We start from the raw sequence: 20076 nt of genomic DNA on the forward strand, positions 1-20076 counted from the left end.
CAGACACCAGTTTGATCCTGAGCTATTATCAATCAAGACACAAGGGTACTAAATATTTTAAATGCCAGTGGGAATTTGTTTATATCAATGGGGCAAGTTGAAAATTTGTGCCACATTGGGATTCAAACCCAGGTCTTCTGCTTACTAGGCGGGAGGGTAATCAGCAGACGCACTTCATTAGTAGCGTTTGGAACCTGACAATTCTGGTGTGATGTGAAGCATGCTGGGGTAGTCCTTACAGATGCGGTGACTACTGTGTCTGGATGGCATATTGGTGAGTGCATCTGCCTGGTAAGTGGGAGACCCGTGTTCGAATCTTTGTCTGGCAGAAATTTTTAACATGTTCCGTTGATATCAATCAGTGCCCAGTGGCAGCTGATGTCTTGCTTTATATTCGATTATGTGTTAGTGGTGCTATAACTGGATTAAGTTAGATCTAACTAGCTGGGTATAACGTATTTACAACACAATGATCCAATGTGACACGTGTAACCAAGCTAAGGAAATTTTTTTATAAAGGAAGAAACCGAAAAAAAGACCCTTTCAAAATTTTGACGTTTTAAAATGGTTCAAATGGCTCTGAGCACTATGCTACTTAACTTCTGAGGTCATCAGTCGCCTAGAACTTAGAACTAATTAAACCTAACTAACCTAAGGACATCACACACATCCATGCCCGAGGCAGGATTCGAACCTGTGACCGTAGCGGTTGCTCGGCTCCAGTCTGTAGCGCCTAGATCCGCACGGCCACTCCGGCCGGCAATGTTTTAAAAAAATACGCTCAAGATTGCCAGATTCTTAGCTCACTAGGCGACTGGAGAATCATACATCTCTACCAGAGCTGTAGCGGACTGCATATGTGCAATATGCCGGACGCATACCCTTGGTTGATGGCGCATCGGTCAACAGGTAACACAATTCGGCGCGATCGTAAGTTTTCAAGCGCGTATCAGTTTTCGTTGATATTTTCTCTCAAATACATGTCCGCATGTAAAGTTCATTTGCATAAGCAGCTCATTTTATATGCGTAATAACTACCAATTGTTTTTGCCACAGAATCTCAACCATGGAAGTAAAACTGAATCATTATTCATTGTGTTTAACGCTTAATGTCAAGTAGTGTTCAGACCCGGTTTTGCTTCATAAAAGCTAACAGTGAAGTGTGTTAGCACCAAAATTAAACTCGCAAAGCTGTGAAAGAAAAACTGTCCAAAGGATTTATGGCAAAATATGGCCACAAAGTGTCATAACCCCCACCCCCGTCGCCCCATTAAAAACCCTAATAAACCCATAATGTTAATAAGTAACATGAACAATAGTTCTTCAGAAGAGTTTTTTTTTAGATGTGAACCATCTAGAGCTGCTCGTGAAGATGAACATTTCTGCTGGTCAAGTAGATTCAAGATATCATACAGTACAGGAAGTTGCAAAACTGCGAAGTTTACTTCAAGTAAAAATGTAGAGGAAGTGCCATTATGCATAGTTCATGTGAAGATGAGGCTTACTGTTATCTTCACGTATGCTGTATCTAACGCCGACCAGTCAGGTTTCGTAAGAGAACTGCGACAAACTTCACTTCATCACTTCGAAGTGAAAACAGGAGATGCTGTTCTGCAAACGGTTAATGCTATGACACATTCTCATACAACAATGACTGGTTAGTACGAGGGGATTACTGTTCCACAGTTTTGTATATCAGTCTTCATGGATCTCACGGCACATTAGGACCAAAACTAAAATAAGGACTGTTTAGTGTCAAAAATTTATTATCGATTTATCAAAATCTGGAAAAGTGGGAAAAAATAATTTGTTACATTTCATTGGAAACGTTTCCTAACGAACTGCAGAAATTCGTATATTGCTTTTGATGGTCTGAACGTAACGACACCTTTGTCTCTCTGGAGGATGACAAAAAGATTGTTGTTGTAATTCAGATTCCACCGGAAACAACCAATGTTACCCCAGACAAAGAATTTCTGGAATGTATGTCATTTGAAGTTTATCAGGAGAACAGTATCCTCAAATTTCAGTCATTTGTGAGTTATCAGTTTGCATCGGCACAGTTTCTCTAAGATTGCTTTAAATCTTTGCACAATAAGCAGAGCAACGGCCATGACCACTTCTTACTCCACTCTAGTTCTGTCTAAATAAAACAAGTAATTACTCCAACGTGCCTGGAAGAATTAATTTTTCTTTCGTCAGGTGTAACGAAAATGTTTCTTTTTGTCACTGATGTTGTGTCTAGACAAGACAGCCCAGACACAATGAGAGGAAGCCGAAAGGCACGCGCTAAGCTAAAGCAGGATGGCGTGAGGTCTGAAACAGGATACGTAATGAATACTATAAAGAAAAGTACGTAGCTTCTGGAATACTTAACTTTAATCCATCCTTTTGGTACATATGGAGATTGTGGCGATACAAGTGAGACTCTTTAGATACATGCAATGTTACTAATGTCGCCTTGCTAGGTCGTAGCCATTGACTTAGCTGAAGGCTATTCTAACTATCGGCTCGGCAAAGGAGCGAGGCTTCGTCAGTATAGTTGCTAGCAAAGTCGTCCGTACAACTGGGGCGAGTGCTATTCCATATCTCGAGACCTGCCTTGTGGTGGCGCTCGGTCTGCGATCACACAGTGGCGACACGCGGGTCCGACATGTACTAATGGACCGCGGCCGATTTAAAGCTACCACCTAGCAAGTGTGGTGTCCGGCGGTGACACCACAACTGATATGACTCTTCGCCTTATTCTGACGATTATGGGGAATAAACAAGGACCCGTTTCATTATTAATAAAATACATATTTTCAGAAATTACCGTGAAAACTGTAGTACAGGAATTCTTATAAAATGATATAAGGGCAAGAAATATTTCATTTCAGTAAATTAAAGTCACGATTGATGGAAGTTGTCTATAATGCGACATCAAACACTGCCATGACTTATTTTCCTCTGCTAGTCACCTTTTTAAGAACTGCAGTTGCCACAATTTAGCTGTCGATACGAAACCTGCCTCCTTTTTAAAATTTTACCTGATATTTTCTATATCGTTTAGGTGATCCAATTTCGTCTGAGTCACTCCGGTTAAGGACCATTGTCTTATGAGATTCTGTACACGGTTATAATGTTTTAGACACTGTCTAAAACATTAGTTTATATTTATGTACAATTTCAAAGTGAGTTTTCGGTCACTGTAACAGATCATTAGTTAGCCTAATGTATTATGGACAGTATATCTATAGCCAGTTATCATTTAAGTGTCCTCTTTTCCTTCTTCATGTATCCTATTGATTATCTCGTTTTTCTCTGGATCGACTTGCCCTCTGTCGCCCTAGTGTGTAGGTACTCTTTGTTAATTGGTTTAGATACTATGTCTGCTAATTTTTTTCAGATCCATCCACTGATCAACGTTCCTAATCGATTCGTATATTTGGCGTTCCGTGGTTATGGTGGTTATGTGCTATGTCTGTGAACTGTCTCTTCGGGGAAGTAGGAACGTGTTTTGTGGGGTTCCTAATTCCCCAGGGGAGACATTTGGTATTTGACAGACTCTCGCGGTTTAAGTGCGTGTGATAACTTTTATACAATTCCCGCAGAAATATGACCATCTGTTGTGGGGTTTCTAATTGCCTACATGAGAGACAGGTACACCTGTTATCAGCATAACTTGGTCTAGTCGCATGTGGTTAGGAAGGATTGCTCTTTTAGTATACCAGCGTCTTCGAAACAGTAGAATTGGCTGAACGGGAGACGATGATGCTGTATTATGCTCGTGGCCGTGTTGATCTCCGGACCTGACACACATGGATTTCTTTTTATGAATTTGTGTGAAAGACCTTGTATGCGTGATTCTTTTGCCGGAAACAGTTCCAGGTATCAAAACGTGCATATCTAATGCTTTGACGCCAAGCGTTTGTCCAAGTGGAGTCGAACGGTACTGCTATAATTTTTTTTTAAGAATTTAACTTTATTTTTCATTTCCGTAATTCCTGCGCATTTATCAATATGCGTCAAAGAGTTGTGGACGCGTGTAATCGCATTATTTGTTTTTAATAGCTCTGTACATGAATGCGAACGAGGATAGCTTCTAAGTTCCGTCAGACCAGTTTTAATTAAGGATGTGGGCTCACAGGCTCACGAGGGTGGTGTCCGCCATGACGGTGAGATGGGTGCAAAGGAACATGCTACTAAGATCCGTGGGGGCTTATAGAACATCCCCAGGGAGAGCCCTGTTAGTCATAATGGGGCTCTGTCCGCTGGATATAAAAATAAGAGAGCAGGCCGCATGGTACTGGGCTAAGAAAGACAACATTACGAAAGTAGAAGATATTATGGGAGCACCTGTTAGGGATAAGGGTGAGATAAGGAGGAGGGGTGAAGATTTATGGCAGGAGTTATGGGAGATGGACGAAACTGGTGGAAGGACTTTTCAGTTCCCACCAAATGTAAGGGAAAGAATGGGAATGAAATATTTCGAGCCGACTCGGGGATTGTTCCACTTCCTCACTGGTCATGGCCCCTATCCGACATATCTATGTCGGTTTGGGAAAAGGGCGACGCCCGCGTGTGACTGTGGCGCATCAGAAGGTACTCCTGACCATGTGGTTTATGAGTGCCCCTTTATCGATGATGTAGCAGCCGCACTACGACAACAACTGCCGATTAACAATACCTATGACCTACTCAGACAAGAAGAGACCTTTCAGGGACTGAACACACTAGCCAACGAGGTATCACGAAAAGTACTAACAATATTCTTGAGAGACTTTCGTGACTAGTTAGTTAGTAATCACCGATCGCGTCCAGCACTCCAATCCCGTGCCGCTTGTTCGTGGATAGGTCGACTTAACAGTTGGAATCCGCCACGTGCAGGACTAGGGGGACTGGGGTGATCTACTTCACGGACTTGACAAACGCACCGATTATGACGTAGATGAGGTAGTAGTTTTAGTAAAATAGAATAGGATAGTAGATTAGGAAACTGCAGCGACAATTAACTCCTTGTCTGCCTCGTGCCAGGGGCATGCTCACAGGGTTTAGCTCTATGAGCCAGGCACCCAAAGTAGGTTTATATTAACACTGGCACACATGTAACGCTGCAGGAAGTTCACACAAATCACCTGTAGTTATTAGAAAGTATGCTAACAGTAGAAGTAGTCTGCCCATTAACCCATGTAGTACTGTCTGTAGTATCGCAAATTAAATATGTAGTAGCTGCTATTATAATAACATTATAGAATATTAAGACACACTAATCACTAAGGCGTTGGGATACTCTTGTATAATTATTATAAATGTAAATAAAGATTTTTTTTTAAAAAAAAGAAAAGGATGCTACAGGAGAAAAAGACCCTATCCAGATATTTTGTGTTGAGCACTCTGGACTCGCATTCGGAAGGACGACGATTCAAAACCGTGTCCGGCCACCCAGGTTTAGGTTTCCGTGATTTCCTTAAATCGCTCCAGGCAAATTCCGGGTTGTTTCCTTTTAAAGAACACAGCCAATTTCCTTCCCTATTCTTGACACAGTCCGAGCTTGTGGTCTGTCTCTAATGAACTCCATGTCGACGGCACGTTAAATTCTAGTCTTCTTTCTTTATTCCAAACATTTTGCTTCTTTCGTGGAGGTACGTTCCGTCTGTGCAACTAATTAAAGGCAGTTTGTTTTTTCCCATAGGTGTTTTGCTTCTTTTATTTGTGAAGCATCTTCAACGGCGATTTCCAGCATTGTTAACCCAGTTGTGTGGTCCTGAGAATGTGATCATTGGTCTCCGTGCTCCATTTGCCCGATTTCCAGCGTTCTTTCGCTCACATTTGGTTCAACAAATCGCATACATCACTTGTACTTTATATTTTGTGTTCAACATGTGCGTGTTTTCGGGCACACTACGAAAACACACACATGTTCAACACAAAATATAAAGTGCAAGTGATGTATGCGATGTGTTGAACCAAATGTGAGTGAAAGAACGCCGTAAATCTGATAACTGGAGCTTGGAGACTAATGAACACATCTCCAGGACCACAGAAATGGATCAATAATGCTGGAAATCGCAAGAGAAGATGCTTCACAAGTAAAAGAAGCGAAAATCATATGTCAGTAAACAAACTGACTTCAGCTTGTTACATAGACGAAATATATCTCCACGAATTTCGAAGCAGCTGACGACTGATGGAAAACAGAAAAAAAATGAGTATTTTGCTTCTCATCGAGTGATTATTTGCTACAAGAAAGCAAAATTTAAAGCTGCGCTAGATAACCTGATTGCTGTTCAAATTAAACGCGTATGTTTATTCCAAAGGTTAAAAGAATTTCTTTAATTTCTAAAACCTTAATGCACCAGCGCACTATTTATGCAGAGCTGATTTTCATATAAAGTTAACAAGACATTCGTCATTAATCAGACATTTATTATGAAAGTTCTTCGGTATTGGATAGTAAACTTGCGATGGAAAAGCCAACGCTATTAATCATCGAAGACGATGACGCGACACCGCACCATAAAAACGGTGGTAACGTGTCGCGATGTAACTTAGTGCACCTCCTGCTCAAAGAAAAACATTTAGTCGACGGATACACTCAGCAGGAATTCGGCCGCCTTACGGATCGTCACCAGAAGCCGGAACAGTTCATTAATCTTGAGGTGGTGGCGACAACCCAGGCGACGGAGACACACTCACATAAACATTTATCATTTTGCCTGGCTTGCTGTCACGGGAGTCCCGAATATATGTTCGCACCATCTGCCAACTTTCTGGATCCAGGGAAGAGAGAGAGAGAGAGAGTGATTTGTCCTCACTTTTCGAAAATGTCCCTTTTTCGTATTCACTACTGTTCCAAGGAAAGTGTGAGTTGTTTCGTGTTGAACACACGAGAGATGCATACAGCTACAGGTGAAGTGGAGCTCAAGCGCTCGCAGGTATATTGATGGCCGTAAATGAAGTACTGAAAGTGACTGATATGCGTCAAATTTCTGCCTCTCTGACCAGGACTGCGGAAATGACGAATTACGCCCTGTGTATTTCACGCCATCCGACGCGCTAATTTAATTCCCATTGAAGGCTTGATGTATCGATGGGAAAGAGAAACCTGGAGGATTGCAAATACTGCTGGAAGGAATGCGAGGCAAGCGGAAGTGGTCAACTGACATTTATATTAATGTGTGGTGTCTGTACTTTCGGACATGTTCGAAATAAGAGACACCGCGCGGAATCCGCAAATGTGATACATTATTTGTAAATTAAAGGTGGAGGGGGGAAGAAAGGAAACGAAAGGGATTATTGATCTCGGCTGCGTCAGAACCTTACGCGGAACCAGCGGCGACGAATGAGTGTTTTTTTTTTAATCTCTTTATTGCCAAATTATAGAAAAAAAACTTTGAACATAGCTGCTAAGGTTCAGTGACCGTGTCAGAATTATATTCGAACAAATAAGCCCTCGGTCACAAATATAAAGTCAAAATTGACCAGGTTCCGACGCTCATAGTAGCGCCGAAACCTGGTCAATTTTTACTCAATATTTGTGACCGAGGGCTTATTTGTTCTAATATAATTATAGACATGTTACCTGATGTTTAAAACAGGTCGTACATCTTACAATTTTCGTTTTTCATCTTTTTACAGTTTCCTTTTCTTTTGTTTTATCTACAACATTCACAAAGAATGATACTTTTCAAAATAACAATAATTTAAGGTTGAAATATAAATGAAATTTTGTTGTTTTTAAGAAGAATACTAAAAGATGATAGGATAGCGGGGAGATGTGATTGACGGTGAATACCTCGGAATGGTATCTTCGAGCCGTTGACCGCCAGTCGCACACACATAGAAACACACACACACACACACACACACACACACACACACACACACACACAAATGGTAATTAGTAGATAAATAATACTGCTTATCCTATTTATTACTAATCCTATGTATTAACTACTTTAAGTGCCCATCCATGTACAGCATTTTGTGATTTCTTGGCTATTTCGCCAGCACATTATGCATATTTACTGCTACATCTCAGCTTCTTCCACCTGTTCCTCCTCATTGACACTATTATATCTGTCTCTGTAGGTATCGCTGTCCAACCTCTGGAGATTGTTGTTACGTCGCGCATAGACATGTCTGATGTGTCGTGTGCGCATGTAGTCTTCATGTGTCGTATTTGAAATACTGTTTGTCAGTGCGTTTAATTTTGCACATTGTTCTTCGTCTCTTATTGCTGTGTATATAGCTATGTCTGTATATGCGTAATCTAAGTGTAGTGTATGTTTATTGTTCGCGTATTGCCCGCAGAAAAAGACAGTGCGTTCTGCGGAACCTTCTTCCCCGCATGTGAATGTAAGTGTTTGCCTCAGACTCACGCGGTTTAAGTGCGTGGGATAAGCTCCGTGTCCGGTAAGAAATGTACCATACAGCTGCTGGCATCGATATGTCTCATTCTCAACCGCTCGCTTATGTCAGGGGGGAAGTCGTGCAGTCGTGCTGTGGCCGAGCGGCTCCAGGCGCTTCGGTCGCAGGTTGGAATCCTGTCTCGAGCATGGATGAGTGTGATTTCCTTAGTTTAGTTAGGTACAAGTAAACTACTGGCCATTAAAATTGCTACACCACGAAGATGACGTGCTACAGACACGAAAGTTAACCGACAGGAAGAAGATGCTGTGATATGCAAATGATTAGCTTTTCAGAGCATTCACACAAGGTTGGCGTCGGTGGCGACACCTACAACGTGCTGACATGAGGAAAGTTTCCAACCGATTTCTCTTACACAAATAGCAGTTGACCGGAGTTGCCTGGTGAAACGTTGTTGTGATGCCTCGTGTAAGGAGAAGAATTGCGTACCATCACGTTTCCGACTTTGATAAAGGTCGGATTGTAGCCTATCGCGATTGCGGTTTATCTTATCGTGACACTGCTGCTCGCGTTGGTCGAGGTCCAATCACTGTTAGCAGAATATGGAATCGGTGCGTTCAGGAGGGTAATACGGAACGCCGTGATGAATCCCAACGGCCTCGCATCACTAGCAGTCGAGATGACAGGCATCTTATCCGCATGGCTGTAACGGATCGTGCAGCCACGTCTCGATCCCTGAGTTAACAAATGGGGACGTTTGCAAGACAACAACCATCTGCACGAACAGTTCGATGACGTTTGCAGCAGCATGGACTATCAGCTCGGAGACCATGGCTGCGGTTACCGTTGACACTGGATCACAGACAGGAGCGCCTGCGGTGGTGTACTCAACGACGAACCTGGGTGCACGAATGGCAAAACGCCATGTTTTCGGGTGAATCCAGGTTCTGTTTACAGCATCATGATGGTCGCATCCATGATTTGCGTCATCGCGGTGAACGCAAATTGGAAGCGTGTATTCGTCATCGCCATACTGGCGTATCACTCGGCGTGATGGTATGGGGTGCCATTGGTTTGTACGTCTCGGTCACCTCTTGTTCGCCTTGACGGCACTTTGAAAAGTGGTCGTTACACTTCAGATGTGTTACGACCCGTGGCTCTACCCTTCATTCGATCCCTGCGAAACCCTACATTTCAGCAGGATAATGCACTACCGCATGTTGCAAGTCCTGTTCGGGCCTTTCTGGATAGAGAAAATGTTCGACTGCTGCCCTGGCCAGCACATTCTCCAGATCTCTCACCAACTGAAAACGTCTGGTGAATAGTGTCATCACTTCTGTCTCTATGCTGTTCATTTTTGGAACACAGCCATGACCAGCTTAGAGACAGAAGTGATGACACTTGCTGCAGGGCCTGACCATCATTTTGCAGGATAATACTCAAACACGTACAGTGCAAGTTGTTACTGATTTGTTTGACATATGGGGGCGCTAAGTGCTATACCACCTACTGCACTCCCCTGACTTAAGCCCTCGTGAGTTCAACTTGATTTCTAAGCTGAAGGCATTCACTTCAGGACCGCTACAAATTCGTCGGGCAATAGATCGCGCCGTTCGATCTGTCAACACAACTGGCACTGCTAAGAGTATCCTACGACTTCCATATCGCTGCCAACGTGTTATACACGTGACTATTTTGGACGTCAGTAAAACTTTGAAACGCGTATCTATTTTGTACCATCTGTAAATAAATAGTTTCCACTATTAAAGTTCCAACCTTCGTACTGCTGACTAAAGGCGTTTAGTCTCCTTAATCTGAATTTTTCGATATTAAAACTTCGGTACTCTAAAACATAACGAGTACCATGCATCTTTCTCACCAATCACTTCACGGGTATGCAGTCAATCGTTTGCTGACATATTCCCTCTTTCGTTTATCCTTTTTAAATTATCCCTTACGTGATAAATATTTATCGACAGAATCTCCTTTGATAGCAGTAGCATAGTAAATTTTATGCACGATAGCCATCACAATTTAATTCAGCGAAACGTGATATGAAAACAAACCACCACCTGGAATTAGATGAATTTTTGAAAAAACTGAACAATCTCAGTCGAAGCATCAGATCAAATTACGTTGACTCAGAAACTAGTTTCTGAAGTACTATCTTTGAATTAATATGAATCGATTAAAATCAATAGGAAGGTAACGATTACTTTTAAAAAAAGTAACCAAGATAAATTCTGAATCCCAGTGGTGATTGCAACACTCCGCTTACTATTGGTAGTCGTAATGTTGTGATTTTTTTTTACTAACACTTCTACCTCAAGTCAAAAAGTGGAATTTACACGCATAGATTGTCATCTCTATTTCAGGGAACCTAATATATTATTTTTGTGGGCTAAATGATACAGAAGATCAGCAGCTCGTGGTCTTACGGAGCGTTCTAGCTTCCCGCGCACGGGGTTCCGGATTCGATTCCCTGCTGGGTCAGGAATTTTCCCTGCCTCGAGATGACTGGGTATTGAGCGTCTTCATCATCACCATTCTTCGACATTACGGTGGGAGGAAGACAATAGCCTTGCCTAGTACTCACAAGGGGAGGCCGCCAATTGTGAAATTCAGATTCGATTCATACTGCGCATAATAGAAGCTCATGGCCAGAGGTGCAATGTGGCAAAGCACCAAGATGCACTTCTTAGCCGTTGTCGAGAAAAATCGACAGTTGAAAGAAACCGTTGCGGTGAAATACTCTCTACGATTAATAAGTTTCTACAGCGTCGTGGCGTAGCAGTAAGCGCTCGGGTTTGTAATCCGAAGGTCGCCGGATCGAATCTCGCGCCATGCAACCTTTTTTTTAGTATTTGTTTTTTGTAATTCAAATGGGTATATATATATATATATATATATATATATATATATATATATATATATATATATATATTCCCGGCAATCAGTTGCAACAATTATGCATATAATAAGTTGTTGAAAGTCGTTTGTCGTGGAAAAACTGGCGACTTCGAACATCATTACGTTTTTCGCAAACAAAGTTGTATTTCACAAATGTTACTAATTGTCTTCATAATGTTAAACACGTATAGTTAACGGAAGACGTAGAAAGGATATTCCGAAACTAATACGTATAGCGTAAGTCAAACGTTCGAATTAGAATAGAGACCCCACGGACACAAATTCGCTGTGGCAGGTATGAAATATAAACTCCGTTACTCGGTCGTTACACTTGAAGAACAGACGTTGAGTGGGCCGAAACGAGCCGCCGCATAACAGCGTAGTTGCCTGCTAACTTCGAAAGAAGGTAGATGCGGTCCCTAGCGCAACTTATAACATCGTCGAAAATCAGTGCGGACGTGAGAGCTTCGGTACACCATGTTAAACAAACGGAAAAATGGAGGCGGTACAATTGGAGAGCGATCCGCCTTCACCAACATGCATAAGCAATTGATTAATATATATATATATATATATATATATATATATATATATATATATATATATAATTACAAAAAACTAATAATGAAAAAAAGTTGCAGGGCGCGGGATTCGATCCGGCTACCTTCGGATTACGAAGCCGTGCGCTTACCGCTGCGCCACGACGCTGTAGACCATTCTTAATCTTAGAGTGTTTCACCGCAGCGGTTTCTTTTAACTGTCGATTTTCTCGACAACGGCTGAGAAGTGCATCTTGGTGCTTTGTCACATTACACCTCTGGCCATGAGCTTTTATTATGCGCAGTATGAATCGAATCTGAATTTCACAATTGGCGGCCTCCCCTTGTCAGTGCGGGTTTCCCGCATCGGCCCTACGCTTCTCGGAGTATGGGACCTCATCTCATCTCATCATACAGAAAAGCCATTCATCTTAAATTACAAAGACATAAAACGTTAAAAAACTTCGGCCCCGTCGCCATTACCATGTATAGCTCGAAAGACGCTGTAACATAAACAATGATGTTAAAAGCAGCTGGCTCGGACGTTGACTAAAAACTTTTAGGCGAATGACACTGAAGTCATGCAGAAATGTCGAGCAAAACTAAAACTATAAAAAGAAAGCTCCTATAATTTCTCTTGTGTAAAACTCATACTGTAGACACAAATGTACAATACGATCTTGCTATTTGCCAGTTCTTAAAACACTGACATTGAAGGGAAGTGGGAATTCAAGAGAAAGTATTAAAAGACTATAGCACATACTAGTGGGTGGCGAATCGCTAAACACAAATGGAAGCGTCAGCCACACTCACTAACGCAACGCCGTGTAGGATTCCGGGCAGCTGGCATATGTTTAAAAGCAAAACACATTCATCTCGTTATCAGATAAAGTAGGCGGCAGGCTCTCACTTAAATTACTGCAGCCCTCTTGTCAGAATGTAAGAGACACACTTTAAAAATGTATTGAAACATAATCCTCAAACTCTACAAACTGGTGGGTCCCGCTCAGTGAAGCAAGAGGCCGTGGGCCACTGGAAAACAACTTATACTCAGATGGGTCAGTGCCGCTCCATCCCGTCTCTGTGACCGGAAGAGCGATAACCATGACTAAACTATTGATTTCACAGGCAGCACTAATTTTTCGACACTTACCACTTCAACTATTGATGACGTAGGGCTGCCTAGCTCTAGGGCGAAGAAACGGTTCGTAGGGCTAAATTACGTATTTGTGTTGTGTATCCCTGATAATCTTACTTGGCTGCAATATCACTGAGGTTGAAGAGAACTGTTGCAGCGTCCCCACTGAAATGCGACAACGTGGGGTAATAGATGCTGTCATGATGTGGTGATGTATCGCTTGCCAGAGACATAGCCGGCTCAAGTTCTCATATCGAGTAAGGGTGGTTTTAAACTTCAACGTTGGTGGAACAGAAGTCAACACCGCCCCTCTCACCGATAGCTTAACGTTGACAGAAAAGTAGGCCCTGTGTGGCGGTAGCGGTTATGTTATCGAAATCTTTCGCCACTGTCTGGGTAACTGCGGTTGCGCGGTTCCTTTCGTCCACTACCTGCACCTTCCTTTTGTCCACTACCTGCACCTACCTGTGAACTCGTTGCAGCAGATCGCCGGTAGGAAAGCCGACCAGAAACCTACCGTACAGCAAGTGGCACCAGACTGCATACAACGCAACTATTCTAAGAATCGGGAAAAGGTCTCAATTTTAATGAAAGGTGCAAATACTGGCAAAACTTCGGTATATTCTGAACCTTGATATTGCACACGTTCACTTCCAAGCTCGTGATAATATTAACACAGTCATGCACAAACCATTTCATTCACGTTAGTAAGTTTATGGTAACGTATCTCCCGAAATCTGAACTGCTACTAAGCACGGATTGTCCTTAAATCAAAATGCTCACCATGCAATTAAATTTACCGGTGTCTAATACATTAAAATTTTTAGTCACCGATGTTCTCAATATGCTACGCGGGATTACTGTCTTTTCATACACAAAATTACTTAAAACGCACAGGAATAAATATGCATTCACTTTAAAGCAATTTTGGTACTTGTTGCACAACTAAAACCGGCAAATCATAACTTCCTTCGCAGCTCATACTACACACGACTGTACCATTGAAAGGCTGGGCTCCGACTACTTAGACTGCTGTAAGCATTCTCTATCTCCACGAGAAAAGACACGCGAAGAATACTCCGTTCTGATTGGTCAGTTTTCTTTAAGGCAAATAGAAAAAGATTATTCTCCTGCGTTTGTCCGCTCTTTTCATGACTAACCTATAAACATATAACACACTTTCGAACTGTGCTTTTTCCTGAAATAAATATTTAACATTCTGATATTTTCGTTATACTTCACGTCGTTAACTATTTTTCCTTTGCTCTCGAATTAGCTTTCCTTTTTCCATATAGTTATTTAACATATTATGATATAAAATTTGTCGTCGTCTGCGTTCACACTGTCTTAAAAATTTCTCACGCTAGCTCTTACAGCGTTTATCAGTAGAACAATGATCTACATATTTACTTTAGACTAGATTCATGCATCAGTCACATTACTAACAGCATATACAAAGCTGTAAAAACATAAATAAACAAAAAAGCATTCAAGAAATAAACAGAACAATTTACAAAAAGCTTCTCTTGACCAGTTTCTTGAATCTCTCTGTGCACTACTTTCCTCTAGCCGATGGAAATTAGAACTACGTACTCGACTGAACTCGCTTCAGACCGTCTGTCACTGTGCATGCATGAGTCATTCTCACGATACACAGGCTGTAGACAGGAGCGATATAAGGCGCCACGCCTCAAAATGTCTCCTTCGTTGGTTTCCATTATAACAATATTTGGCAACTGAAGTGTTCTGTCTCAAAACACTCCCACAGCAAAAAGTAAAAATAAAGTTCTCTCTCCATTTATTAACAAATTGGTTTTCTCCAACTAGCAGAAATGGTCCCCTTTCACCGCTATCGAAGCTCTTCATAGTTAAAGTGCATCAGAGTCAATAACCTGGAAGAAAATCTTATACTAAACAGAAAATTCGCTGACTGCTTGATAACACAATCCTTCTGTTACTGGAATACTCAAAGATATCCGCTGTGCTATGATATTGTCCTCCTATTTGACTGAACACTCGCGAATGTCTAAGTCCACAATCTCAGTGGATGGCGTACGTCTGAACAGAAAGAAACTTCGTCAAGACCGACATAATTTCAAAGTCTCTTGATCCTAGTCAGAAGAGTCTGTCAGTAGTGAATGATACCAACAGTTCCAACGAGCACATCGCGTAACCCCAGCGTTGTCCACTGAAGGTGAATGCGGCACATAGTCGGAAGCAGCTGACATCGCTTGGCTGGTTGCGACGATATTGCTTGGGTAGGAGCCAGCATGATCCTAAATAATCGCATGGTGGAGGTAGTCTCGCATTCGATTGGTCACACGTGAAACGGAGGAAGGTCCACAGCAGGAGTGATCCCGGTCGCCTTTGTATGCGCCACCTGTTCTCGTGTCTAGTGCACACGAAGGCACTCTGCGAGCCGAATTGCAGATTTCTTGGCTCGCTAGACTGAGAAATCTCCGAGTCGCAGGTGGTGTGCTTGCTTCCGCAACACGCCAAGCACTTTGTAGCTTTGCCTGATTTCATCCTATCTCCCGTAGAACAGACGATTTACGATTTATTGGGACGGGTCACAGGGTTCAGAAATGCCTGTCACGATCTTTCTTTGCCCTACTGTTTATATTTGCTTTGTTGACACAAGGCCGCTATCCAGTGCGTAACTCTCTGCCTGACGTTTTATTTCCCACTACTGAAGATTTCATCAGAGACTTTAACGGCTGGAAAAGCTGTTACAGACTGAAGCTCAGCGAGCCTAACTGTTTACTTGTATCCATGCAACAGTCGGTTCGTGATATCATCAGAGCACTGCGTAAGATCGCGAAGTCGCTATGGAGCTTGTGGAAGGGAAGAGTTGACGTGATTTCTTTTATTTAGCACAAGGGTCCACACCTTCCCTAGCTACAGTCCTTCTTCGCTTCCGTTGAAATTTTTGTGTGTTTTTGAACTCCTACTGTTTCCCTCTACATCCTAACGCTGCAATTATTAGGTCTTGTTAAAACCACAATATCAGAGAAACAAATTTGATAGCTTCCCGGTCGTTGTGAGTGATTTGCTACTGCTGTTTAACCCTTATTGTCACGCGATTATAGATATTATGTTCCTTGGTGGTGAATGTTAATGCTTCTTTTTGCTGATCCTAAGTAAACTTAGCCGCTGCTGCATGTGATTTTATGGTAATCCTTTAGTGGTAAGGGGAGGGCGATAACCTTTAGTGTTCAAATATTCGCACACCTTTCTTGTTGGTCTGAAAATCGAAGCAATATCGTGTTTTCTGAGTATATAAAATTCTATGCTCTTGCGACATTAACACCCGTCTCATGGAACGTAAGAGCAATTGTTGCCCTAGCAAAACGGATAAATCAGCAATAGCAAAACTAGACGCTAGGTCCGGAAAAACCACCAAATTCGTTTCTCTGACGTTGTGGTTTTATCATGATCTAACAATTACTACGCCAGGATGTACAGAGAACCCTTAGAAATTCAAAACAACAAAAACTACTTCAACAGGAAGGAGAAGGCCTGAAATTAGATAAACTGTGGATCCTAGTGCTCAGTAAAACAAACAGTGCCAATTATTCCCGTCTACTAGCTTCACAACGTACGTTGGCGCGAGTACGAGACCTTGCACACTGGTCAAGCCTCGCGAAAACTACGGTCCTAGACTAACACCTATTTTCGACTTATTTTTGTATCTGTATCGATATTTCTATGTCAGTTTGCAGAATTGCCTATGTATAATGTATCTGTCATGGAAATTGTTCGACTTCGTATACGTATTACATTTGCGAACCTTTTGAACAATGTTGTTTAAATTTTGCTCGTGAATTTAAATAACGACTGAAATGATTGGTTTTTAATGTACTGTAAATGACTTGGTCCATAGTTAGGGACCGAAGTGTTAAATGTAAAAGGTGTGGGAGAGCGCCGCAGCTACGGAAGTAGCATTGGCGGAGTGGGAAAGGTGTGGTTGGCGCGCAACTGGCAACTCGTCCTCTGTGACGGGTAAGGAGTCCGGGCTGAGCAGTGCTGTGGTTAGCATCTCGCTAGCAGTAGCGGAACGTTGTGGCTCATATTACTGGAGTTTTGAGGTCAGAACAGCTTAAGGGCAGTGTTCATGGGCCTCGGATGTTGCATTTGGTGAAACCATTATCATGGCATGGTTTATGGCCCTATAAGTAAAATTTCGACGCCAAGAAGGTATGTAACAGGGCGAGGCCTACACTATTGCTATGACTGCATCGCCGTCGGTTTCATAGCCACTGCAAATTACGCCACCCATACCACCAGCCTTGCACTAAATTGTTTATATTTGGCACTCTGCAAATTGGCCTGGTATTTCTGAAATTTGGTTGATTTTAATAATTATGGTGGTGTTACTAAAAACTCTTTTTCTTACACCAATGATTATATGAAATCACAAACCTGAACATGAACCCTGTCCTAGTGAATTTAATTCCGAGTGTCCTCATTTTGTTAAGAGGAAGTGGTTGAACTTGAATTTAATGTTGTGTGGTCATTTGCACAGCCAATCATGTTTTGGAGTAGGTCAGAAGACTGCTTATCAAAACACATTTGTTATTTAAAGAGTTTGTTATGCTTTACTTAATTAATAATTAGTGATAAGAATACTTACGTTTTTCGTACACACTGGTGTACTTTTGTTAATGAGCATGGTTCTTCAAACCATGAAAGTTTAATGGTCAACATGTACTATGCTAGTTAGTAAATGAAGCAATGCAAAGGCTCCTTCAGAGTCAGTGTAGTTAGATTTGCCTTCTGTTTAGTTGTTTCAAACCGAGTTTAAAAAAGAACTATTTGCTGTTTTATCTATTCTCACGCAACTTGGTTAATGCACAGACTTGGACATCCTGTACTAACCAACCCCGTGACTTAAATTCAGAATCATTTCAAGCTTTTTTCTGTTCAGTATTGCTACTAGTTTCATGTGTGCCGGTATTTGGTTTTATAAACTGTTACACATAGTTCTTTTAAGGTACGTGTTGTTGAGAGGCATATGTTACTGTTTACTACCTCATTGACCATTTGCTTGTTAGTAGCACAGTTATCAGCAAGGTTAGGTTACTGTGTTGTAGTAGGAACAGATGTAAGGTTCAAATGTCTCTGAGCACTATGGGGCTTAACTTCTGAGGTCATCAGTCCCCTAGGACTTAGAGCTACTTAAACCTAATTAACCTAAGGACATCACACACATCCATGCCCGAGGCAGGAATCGAACCTGCGACCGTAGCGGTCGCGCGGTTCCAGACTGTAGCGCCTAGAACCGCTCGGCCACTCCGGCCGGCAGATGTAAGGAAAGAGTTTAGTGTGTGTGTCAAGGAAGGTTAGGTTAGTCTTAGCACTTCCGCCTGCTTTATCATTCTGCTTGACACAATAATGCCTAATTAGGCAGGCGACCTGTTTTAGTATGTGATGTTACAACTTGCTTCTGTGCTGGGAGAATTTCGGTTCCAGACCCACCGTTTTCAATTGTTTATACTCTGCTAGAGTGTTTCGGAAACGATTCCCAATTTGATTGCTCTGTTTCCGTTAGGTTATCTCACGTTCACAACTACTTCAAAATTCCTCGCAGAGGTATACTGTTAGCATCGATTGCCGTTTAAAGGCGACCGGCGTTACACTCGCAACGAGCTTGTGACGTCATACAAGGCACTTTGTCGCCATACATCGCGATCACTCGGCTCCGTGCAAGGTCCACGGGAAATCAACATCTCGAAGAGAAAGTACCTAATAAAGTTTTTGTTTGCCATGTTCTGTCGAGAGCTTGCATGCATTTAATGCGCAGTTAAGAATTAATAAACTTGTGTGCAATAGTTACTCGCTCCCAGCCAAGGACAACTGCTGGCACCATCGAGGCCCGGACTTGTGTTTTAATTTCTATTTGTAACCTTAGCTGAACGGTCCGCCATGATTGCCCCAAAGTTATTAATACTTGTTTACATACGAGTCACCATGTGAGTGGCGATTTCTAATTAAATGTGTTGAAGAATTCGTCGTAAATATGGGTAGTTGCTCAGCTATGAACTGCACTAACTATTGCAAAAATGGCTTTCGCTTGTCTAGAGTTCCTAGTGACCCTGAATGATGAAAAAGATAGGCCACAGACTGCAGGAGGAACAATTGGAAATCATCCTGCGCTCAGTTGTTTACTGTAAATATACGTTAATAAAAGTAGTCATAAACACGAAACCACTTGTATGAAATTGCGTTTCTTCCCAGTCGAAACCGTACTGACGCAGTTTATCTAAAATTTTCTCCATTCCTGCGATCATTTTGCAAATGTAAAAGTGGAGAGGAATATTTTTCATTTATTTATGCGTGTTAAAAATGGTTCAAATGGCTCTGAGCACTTTGGAACTTAACATCTGAGGTCATCAGTCCCCTAGAACTTAGAACTACTTAAACCTAACTAACCTAAGGACATGAGACACATCCATGCCCGAGGCAGGATTCGAACCTGCGACCATAGCAGGAGCGCGGTTCCGGACTGAAGCGCCTAGAACCGCTCGGCCACAACGGCCGGCTATGCATGTTATCATAAACATACATACACAAATTGAATAATACTTAATCCTATTTCTTATACAGAACGGTAGAACGACTGGAAATCAGATATTTTTGTAGCGGATTGGTCATTGCGAGACAACTTGCGCAAGTAAGATAACCTTCAGAGAATAAAGTTTCTACCACAGCTCAATAAGCAACAAACCTATTATGAAGTACATGAAATAGGTACTGGTTAATCGATAGATGAAACTGTTAACAAAAAATCGTTTCACTGTAAGATGAAACCATACTTTCCCCCACCTGTACATAGTAAAAATGGTGCACTTCTTTAAATACCTCCTTCTGAATAAAAAAGTCTCTTCTACAAGTGGCTATATACAGGCAAAACTAAGAAATAGCCGCTGGTTGTTACTGCATAACACCTACATTTGAAAATACTGGTACCGAGTTCTTGACACAATACATTTAATATTTACAAACTATCATGCAAGTTCCGAGCCTATTTTTCTATAGACGTGTAATATCACATTTCAGTTTTGCTGTTTTATGAAAAGGGCATTCTAAATATCTGTATAAAAATTGTTTGTGTTTCGCTCACTTCATACATACAAT

Source organism: Schistocerca americana, chromosome 1, assembly GCF_021461395.2.
Source record: "Schistocerca americana isolate TAMUIC-IGC-003095 chromosome 1, iqSchAmer2.1, whole genome shotgun sequence".
Taxonomy (NCBI): domain Eukaryota; kingdom Metazoa; phylum Arthropoda; class Insecta; order Orthoptera; family Acrididae; genus Schistocerca; species Schistocerca americana.